We start from the raw sequence: 8,587 nt of genomic DNA, 5'->3' as shown, positions 1-8,587 counted from the left end.
GAATCTCACCAAGTAGATGTCTTGGGGAGAAGTACTTCAGGCATAGAGAATAGCAAGTGCAAAGGCCCGAAGGCACGAGCACCCCTGGTATAATCAAGGAACAACAAGGAGGCCTCTATGACCTGAGCTGAATGAATGGTGGAGAGTAGAGATTAGAGAAGTAAAAAGAGGTATACATGGGGTGTGGAGAGTGGGATGATGGTATATGAGTTATCGATTACACTAAAGTGTAGCAACTTGAAAGAAATATATCTCACATTTCCTGAGGCTCAGGAATTGGAGCAGCTTATCTGCATAGCTCTGGTTCAGGGTTTCATGAGGTGGCAATCAAGCTGTGAGCCTGCACTGAAGTCATGGGAGAGTTAGCAAACTACTGCCTGTTTTTGTAAATAAGATTTTCTGGGAACACGTTAATTTTCATGTTGTGTATGATGGAAAAGTTGAGTAGTTGCAATATAAACCACATGGCCTGCAAAGCTCGAACTATTTACCAACCAACCCTTTAAAAAAAGTGGCTTGACTGAAGCTGGAAGATCAGCCTCCATGCACACTGACAGGGCTGTTGGCAGGAGAATTCAGTTCTCCGGAATTCTTGCTATGTGGCCTCTGTATGACACTGCTGATGACATGACAGCTGGTTTCCCCCAGAGCAAGTGATCCGAGGAGGAAGAAAGAAACCAAGATGGAAGCCACAGTGTCTATAACCGAATCTCAGAAGTAACATGTCATCACCTTTTCTTTATTTTACTGATCACATAGACCAGTCTTGGAAGAGAATAACAAATACCAGGAGGTGGGGATCATTTTGGGGGGCCATCTTGGGGGCTGGCTACCACTGAGGGGATATCAAGTAGGGAGAGTTCTGTAGGCTATTACAAGGGCATCAGCTGTTTTTCTGGGTACATATAAAGTACTGGGGAGCTACAGATAGACTTGAGCAGAGAAATGTCATGATCTGATATATTTTAGATTACAGTGAAGTATTTCGTTAGTCTATGACAAGAAGGAATGAGAATGCAGAGAATCTCTTAATCTCAATCAGACTATCCATTTTGAGAATGTGACTTCACAGTCGTGAAGCTGACTTTATTCTGAAGGGCTGAGAGATTCTTAGATTTTCTTGCCTTGCAGTCTCCGCAAGAGCTGGGCAAATTTTTGTTTTAACTTTTTATGGTTTTTATTTATTTTTAACTTTTTATTATGAAACATTTCAATTACATATGTAAGTAGAAAAAATGTGTTTAATCTATATTCCTTCTACTCCCACATCCCTAGATTATTTTGAAGCAAGTTCCCAACATTTTATCATTTCTTCCATAAACTTATGCTTATATCTCTAAATGTAGTGTCTAAAAGATAAGGACTCTTTAAACATAACTGCCATACCATTATCACACCTATAACAAATTTACAATAATTTCCTGTATTACCCAATGCCCACTCAGTGCTTAAATTTCCCCAAATATCTGGTAATTTTTAGCTTTGTACAAAGCACAGTTGTAATAAGGTCCACAGTTGCAATTAAATGTCTCTTAAACCTCCTTTAAAAGTTTGCCCTTCGCAGCCTGGGCGACAGCGCAAGACTGTCTCAAAAAAAAAAAAAAGTTTGCCCTCACTCTATTTCTCTCTACTCCCCCATCCCAATTTCTTTGTTTATCACACTAGGTCATTTGTCCTGTAGAATTTTCTCAATTTAGATTTTCATAATTCCCCTCCCCATAGTGTCATTTAATGTGGTCCTCTGTCCACTGCATTTCCTAAAAATTGATGGTCGGATCCAGAAGTTTGATCAATATCAGATTCAAGTGACATTTTTTTACCTGAATACTTAAAAGTGCCATTGTGCATATCTATTAAGAAGTATGTAATGTCTAGTTTCCTCTTCTGTCGTGTTAGCAGCCATTGATGACCATTGCCTAGATCATTGTTTCCCTAAATGTTGCCCAATGGTAATACTCTATCATTCCTTTTTCACTTAGTAACTAGAATACCCCTATAAAGAGGTACTTCTCATCAAACCTGAGGTACAGTTCACATAAGAAAGATAGGATAAATGATGCTTCTTTTCCTCTATATTATAATTTTTCAAGTTAATTCCCAATCAGATATTCTCTAAAGGTGATCAGTGAGGGTTTTATTTTTGTTATTTGGTTTTGTTTCAGTTTCTTTTTTTAGTATCATATTGAACCTATGATGAAAAAGATATGTTATATTCTAATCCATTGTAGTTACTCTTACTTGCAGGGACCAGCCCCACAGGGTCGGTGGGTCTGTCCCCGTGTGCGGAGATCAGAGAGTGTAGAAATAAAGACACAAGACAAAGAGATAAAAGAAAAGACAGCTGGGCCCGGGGGACCACTACCACCAATGCGCGGAGACTGGTAGTGGCCCCGAATGCCAGGCTGTGCTATTTATTGGATACAAAGCAAAAGGGGCAGGGTAAAGAGTGTGAGTGATCTCCAACGATAGGTAAGGTCACGTGGGTCACGTGTCCACTGGACAGGGGGCCGGCCCTTCCCTGCCTGGCAGCCGAGGCAGAGAGAGAGAGGAGACAAAGAGAAAGACAGCTTACACCGTTATTTATGCATATCAGAGACTTTTAGTACTTTCATTAATTTGCTACTGCTATCTAGAAGGCAGAGCCAGGTGTACAGGATGGAACATGAAGGCGGACTAGGAGCGTGACCACTGAAGCACAGCATCACAGGGAGACGGTTAGGCCTCTGGATAACTGTGGGCGAGCCTGACTGATGTCAGGCCCTCCACAAGAGGTGGAGGAGCAGAGTCTTTTCTAAACTCCCCCGGGGAAAGGGAGACTCCCTTTCCCGGTCTGCTAAGTAGCGGGTGTTTTCCCTTGACACTTACGCTACCGCTAGACCTCGGTCCGCCTGGCAACGGGCATCTTCCCAGACGCTGGCATCACCGCTAGACCAAGGAGCCCTTCTGGTGGCCCTGTCTGGGCATAACAGAAGGCTCGCACTCTTGTCTTCTGGTCACTCCTCACTATGTCCCCTCAGCTCCTATCTCTGTATGGCCTGGTTTTTCCTAGGTTATGATTATAGAGTGAGGATTATTATAATATTGGAATAAAGAGTAATTGCCACAAACTAACGATTAATTATATTCATATATAATCATATCTAAGATCTATATCTGGTATAACTATTCTTGTTTTATATTTTATTATACTGGAACAGCTCATGTCCTCGGTCTCTTGCCTTGGCACCTGGCTGGCTTGCCGCCCACATCTCCCCCCTTTTTATTAACTAGGATCGCCATCGCCATCATTGCTTGTCGTTGACTTCGGACTTGGTTTCGGACTCCTTGGAGGCATCTGCAGACTAAAAGGAGACTACATAAGCATACCAATATTAATAATGCCAGTAACAACAATGATCCTCTGAAGGGTTTGAGCCATTTAAAGGGATTAAAATCAGATAATTGTTTAGTTATGCCTTGAAAAATATCTGAGCCAGGAACAGTGGATAAATGGGCTTGTGAAGTCTCAAAGAATTGCTCTTTAACTTGTGAAATATCCAAGGTTAAGTTATCATCACAGGCTTTTAAATGTCTTGAGACCTTTTCCCAGCTATGTTGATCTTGATTATAAGCATAAGGCGTTATGCAATAATCAGAAGTATTCCAATCACACTATAATTGCATACAGTGTTCCAAGTTCATAACTTTATCTCCCAGCCAGGTTACACTTTGGCGGAGGTCATTAATTTGATTTGCTAATTTTTGATCAATTTGAGCCTGAGAATTCCAAAGTCTGGAGGAGTTTTTTTGCCATGCTTCAACATAGTGAGCAGTTTGAACAGAATTGTGGATGGCAACTCCAGCAGTTGCTGCTGTTGCAGTAACCGCAATTAGTCCTGCAAGGACTGCATTAAGAGTAAAAATAAATCTCTTTGTTCTTTTGAGGATACCTTTAAGAACTTCATTGACTGTGTGAATAGAGGGGAAGACTCCCATGGACGATGTAAAGAAACTGATATCCATACCCCCTCTCCAGCCCTAACTAAGAAAATACTTGTAGTGGGATTAAAAGTAGCATCAATGCATGTGAACAGCTTACAGTTATCACATTGTATAGTTTGTGTATTAGGAATAATAATTATATTTCCAACCAACAGCATGTAAGGGGGTCTGACACAGCTGCTGATGGGTATCACCCGTTCAGATATGAAGGTGATGTTGAATGTGGGTGTTTTGGTATTAGTACGAAGGAGTTGATAGGTAGTGTTCCATGTCCTTATTCCTGTCAAGGCTGCAGCTAATTTCCATAGTTCAGGATGTTCTGGGGTAACAAAGGGATGAATCATTTTTGGTCTAGGAGGAGCAATGCCTGCATCCATCCATCCATTTGAATGGGTAAGGAGACACCCATTGTCTCAGCCTGTAAGACTGCCATCCATTCTCCATATAATCTAATAAATAAATAAACTCTGAGCATGAGGTATTTTTGCCGGAGCAATCTTGCGAATAATGCCCTTTTGGAGCCCAATCAATAGCAATACCCGTGGCTAGACTTTGGAGCACAACAGCTTTGGAAGCATTACAATTATCCCATAAAACTGAAGTCACTATAAGAGGCCCCTTTGTAGATTTCTTCGGGCAGTCTGGCAGTTCTTTTGTTTTATTAGTTTTGGTAGTTACACTTAGTAATATGCAAATGGTCTCATACTGAGCCAATAGGAGCCTCTTCAGGTTGACTCTTGTATCCTTTTGGCATGATCTTATTTGGATTTTATTGCTTATTTGGTTTCTGGTATAATAGGATGTGCTAGGCTCTTCCAAATTTCCTGCCTCAGATCTGGAGTCATCCATTTTTTTGTTGTTGTTGTTTGTTTGTTTTTTTGAGACAGAGTCTTGCTCTATCACCCAGGCTAAGTGCAGTGGCACGATCTTGGCTCACTGCAACCTCCGCCTCCCAGGTTCAAGTGATTCTCCTGCCTCAGCCTCCTGAGTATCTGGGACTACAGGCATGTGCCACCATGCCTGGCTAACTTTTGTATTTTTAGTAGAGACGTGGTTTCGCCATGTTGGCCAGGCTGGTCTTGAACTCCTGACTTCAAGTGATCCTCCTACCTTGACCTCCCAAAGTGCTGGGATTACAGGGGTCAGCCAGTGTGCCTGGCCAGGAGTCATCCATTTCTACAAGGAGCTCTGGACTATTTTCTAGGTGCTGGAGATGCTTGTCATTACTGGGCTGGTGTTTGTTTCTAGGCCTTTTGAGTGGACAGAGTGAAGGAATACATTTTTGTTCTTAAGAGGAAATGATATGTTTATTCTGATGCTTCCAATTCAAAATCAGGATAAAAGAGTTTTTATTTCATCAATTGTATGACCATATCTCTTTTTTCCCATGCTGAAAGTTCCAGTGGTACAATCTCAGTTCACTGCAACCTCTGCCTCCTGGGTTCAAGCAATTCTCCTGCCTCAGCCTCCTGGGTAGCTGGGACTACCAGCTCCTGCCACCACGCCCAGCTAATTTTTGTATTTTTAGTAGAGAAGGGGTTTCACTATATTGGCCAGGCTGGCCTCGAACTCCTGAACCTGTGATCCACCCGCCTTGGCCTCCCAAAGTGCTGGGATTACAGGTATGAGCCACCGTGCCCAGCCCCTAGAGAGGAGTTCTAAACCTGAGACTTATAGGTCAAAAGATAAATGAATGTGTAATTTCTAGATATTGCTGAATTTCCCTTTACAGGGGTTGTAGCATTTTGCTCTCCCACTAGCCTTCCCACCAGCAATCTGTGAAATCTGTTTTCCTGTAGACACACCAAGAGATAACCTTGTCCAATTTGAGGCTTAACTGACAGGTGAGACCTGGTTTTCAGGGTAATTTTCCTTTGCATTGTATTTGTGAGTGAGGTTGAATGTCAATAAGGGTCATTTGCATATCTTTCTCTGTGAGCTGCCTGTTTATATCTCTAATATATATCTGTGGAATTCTTGTTTTTATTTTTAATTTTTTACTTTTAGAAGCTCCCTCTATGTTAAGGCTATTAACTCCTTGTGTGTGATGTAAATTACAATTTCTTTTTTCAGTTTCTTATTTGTCTTTTTCCCCTACTTACGGTATTTTTGTTTTTTAACTTTTTTTTTGAGACAAGGCCTTGCTCTGTTGCCTACGCTGGATCATGGCTCACTGCGTCCTTGACTTCGTAGATTCAAGCCATCCTCCCACCTCAGTCTCCTGAGTAGCTGAGACTACAGGCACACACCACTACCTGGCTCATTTTTTTAAAAATTTGGGTAGAGATGGGGTCTTGCTATATTGCTCAGGCTGGTCTTGAATTCCTCAAACAATCCTCCTGCCTGAGCCTCCCAAAGTGCTATTATTGCAGGTGTGAGCCACCATACCCAGCTGCTATTTTTCTTTTGTTTTATTACTAGTTTTCATTTTGTTTTGTTGTAGTTGTTGCTATAGAAGCATTATTTTTATTTTTATGTAATTAAATCAATTAACTTTTTTCTTATTGCCATGGTTAGAAAAGCTTTCCCCATTATCAAGAATTCATTTATGTTTTCTGCTAGTACTTACATATTTTCATCTTAAAAAAATGTAGGTCTCTATTCTATTTGGAATTTATCCTGGTTTACAATTTGAGAAGTGGATCCAATTATACCTTTTTCCCATGTGACTACCCACCTATACCATTACCCCTGATGAAAAAGTTCCCAGGAAGTTTTGCTTAGCATAGGTTTTCCTACTTACTGTCTGGAAACCCTTGTATGTGGTCATGCTGAAGGGACTGGAGTCTGGATATATAGCTTCAGTGTGTGCTCTTTTACAAGCTGGATGATTAAAATGCCAGGAAGGCCAGTTTTAAACAATGTGTTGCATTTACAAATGGCTTTCTCTTTTCTTTTGATCCCTTAACAGCCCTCTGTGGCACAATATTATCTTCCCATTTTTCAGATGAGAAAACCAGGTCTCAGGTTTACTGGCTTGCCCATGGTCACACCATGGCACCCTCTCACTCCTCACCGAGTGCTCCTCCCACACACGGGGCCATGTCACACATCCTGCCTCTCTGTTGCCTACTAGCTTTGTGACCTTGGACACATCTCTTCACCCTCTGGGCCTCAGTTTCCCCTTCTGTATATAAAGAAGTGGTTAAAAATAGGTCAGCATTTCTCAGGCTTTAGTAACACCTGCTTCCTTTTGATAAACACAGATATTTCTCATGTTCCTTGTTCCCAGTTCCAATTGCCACCCTGTGATATGACTGATGCATAAATATCCCCACCAACCAAGGTATTTTGGGGCTTTCTATTCTGAAACAAAACAAAGTAAGATTTTTGGGATAATTTTCCCACTATAAACTCATAATATCGGATATACCTTTTTTTTTTTTTTTTTTTTTTTGAGACGGAGTCTTGCTGTGTCGCCAGGCTGGGGTGCAGTGGCGCAATCTCGGCTCACTGCAACTTCTGCCTCCCAGGTTCAAGCGATTCTCCTGCCTCAGCCTCCTGAGTAGCTGGGATTACAGGCCCACACCACCACACCTGGCTAATTTTTTGTATTTTAGTAGAGATAGGGTTTCACCAAGTTGGCCAGGATGGTCTCGGTCTCCTGACCTCATGATACACACAAGCTTCTTGAGAGTAACATACTTCCCCCATGATAAGGCTTTTTTTTTCTGTCCTAAAATCCTATGAGTTAATGAGCCAAACTGGGAATCATGATCTGCTATCTCAATTATGATGGAATAGATATGTTTTCTCCCAAGGGAGGGAACACTGCAACTCCTCTCTCCCTATTTCTCTGAGATGGGGAGGTGTGAATTACAGATTCCATACATGTCACAAATATATGGTCAATGATTTCTGCCTTGGCAGTCGCAGTCATGGGAGATGATGGGTGAGTTATATATACTCTCTGCACTCAAGGAAATCACAGTTCTAACAAGGGGAGCAAATGTGGGTACAAATGACTTTAGGTAAGTGTGGTTCATGCAGTAATAGAGATATTACAAAATGCTTTAGAAGCACCAATACCATAATGAGTGGGAAAAGGAATCCAAGAAGGCCTTCTGGAGGAGGTGGCTTACCCTGACTTCTCTTTAAGGAAGAATGGGAATTGATGGGGCAGAGAAGAAGAGGGAGAGGATTCCAGGCTGAGGAGGAATGGTGATAGTGGCTACTACTCATCGAAGGCATCTGTTTTGGAATCTTTACATACTACATCTCATTTAATTTCCACAGCTACCCTTCAAGCTAGTTATTAGTCCCCTTTTACAAATCAGAAAACCAAGGGCTTAGAGTGCTAAACAGTCGGTCTACGGCCACACAGCTAATAAGTTCCAAATTGGAATTTAAATTCAGATCTCTCTGGCTTCAATGCTCATGCTCTGTAAATGCTTTAGTGTAAAAAAATGTTTCTAAATTTCTCCCTGCCAGGCAATCTTTTCTCACAGTGATGCACATTCAGCTGGCTCCTTAGGAGAACCAAGCCTAAGAATAATCTAGCTTTTGAAGAGAACCAAGCTTCTTTTTTCCTCTTCTGGAGAACCACAAACTGGCTTAACAGAGGGCTCTCTGACACACAGTTTTATTGTAAGAAGGCCAGTCACAG

General features: G+C 41.6%; 1 long non-coding RNA gene across 1 annotated transcript in view; it reads right to left on the bottom strand.

Moving 5' to 3' along the window:
• Positions 1-2,326: 2,326 nt before the first annotated feature.
• Positions 2,327-8,587, bottom strand: part of LOC134758115 (uncharacterized) — a 176,506-nt gene continuing 170,245 nt past the window's right edge. Inside the window, exon 7 of the long non-coding RNA XR_010133001.1 lies at positions 2,327-3,341. This is a non-coding gene — a long non-coding RNA (uncharacterized lncRNA). The remainder of the gene's footprint in view (positions 3,342-8,587) is intronic.

The sequence above is a fragment of the Gorilla gorilla genome, chromosome 2 (genome assembly GCF_029281585.2).
Source record: "Gorilla gorilla gorilla isolate KB3781 chromosome 2, NHGRI_mGorGor1-v2.1_pri, whole genome shotgun sequence".
NCBI classification, from domain to species: Eukaryota; Metazoa; Chordata; class Mammalia; order Primates; family Hominidae; genus Gorilla; species Gorilla gorilla.
Note: the sequence above shows the minus strand (reverse complement) of the source record. Positions and strands in the feature narration are given on the sequence as shown.